Source organism: Exophiala aquamarina (genome assembly GCF_000709125.1).
Source record: "Exophiala aquamarina CBS 119918 chromosome Unknown aczIA-supercont1.2, whole genome shotgun sequence".
NCBI lineage: Eukaryota > Fungi > Ascomycota > Eurotiomycetes > Chaetothyriales > Herpotrichiellaceae > Exophiala > Exophiala aquamarina.
Window position 1 is genome coordinate 4362241 of NW_013550586.1, and position 1186 is coordinate 4363426.

Genomic DNA, 1186 nt, shown 5'->3' on the forward strand with positions numbered 1-1186 from the left:
GTGTGTGTGTGGAAAGAACGGGTGTCGACCATCGACGTGCTGAAGAACAACAACAATCACATACTGCCGCTGATGTCAGTCCGATTGACCGATTCAAAATACGAATCATGCACGATCCGAGCTCGTGTTGCTTCATGCACGTTGCGAGGAGCCTTGGGACGAGGCCCCATACATAGCAGTTGACTACTTACCTACCGAAGGTAGGTAGCATTTAGCTCGGCCACCAAATAAATAAAAACCCACGTTTCGCCCAAAGAGCCGTCGGGCTGTTTTCGTGCGGTGCGTCGCGCTGATCTCCCCTGTACCTACTGATGGGTGATGCAACGGTTCAATCCGTGGCATTTGCTGATTGCGATTGTGCGGCAGATACTATGTATGTACTTTGTACATCGATGGACGGCGGTGGAGGTGGAGGGGCCTTGCTGTTGACACCCGGGACACGCAGCATGATGTACATCAGGTTTTGTTTCTAAGTCACTACGAGTTACACAACCGACTCCTTTAAAGCTAGGAGTTGGAGAGCGTTGTGGCAGAGTATGTGTGAGTGCTTCATCCTGCATCGCCGGTTTCCATATGGAGGACGAGAGGACGCAATGCATTCATTTAAATGCCGAACGCAATCTAAGTATCATCATCTCGTGCTTGACGCAAGCAACAAGATTGCTGTCGTAACCCGTACGCGTGGGGGCAGGGATAGCATTACATCGCGCGATTCTTGAGCCTTATTGAAGAGGCGAATACGGGGGTTTGAGTTTCGAGGTTCAAGGTTCGAGTTTATCATAATTGAAGCCACCGACAACATGTGATGGAGTACGTACTGCCTTTTCCAGGATGCCAGAAACCTTGGCCCGAAAGTCCATCGTCAAGCCACGTCTCCCTTTGGAGTAGCGGGAAAGAAACCAGGAGTATTCAGTCGCTGCTGGTTCTTTTTGGCCACCTCTTGGTTGCGAAGCTTGTCGAGCCGCATTTGATAGAAATGCCTGTTTTCCCCAAGACGAGCAGGGCGGGAGGGTCAGTCGGCTGGGCCATATACAACGAAGGCGTAGGGGAGAAGATCCTATTTTGGAGAAAGGATCGGAAACAACAGCCTACATACCTATGCAGGGCGTAAATGCGTGGGAGTTCTTCTGCCCCTGTATCACTGCCATTGCCTCCCGCTTTGATGGCGTCGATCTGTCGGCCGGTG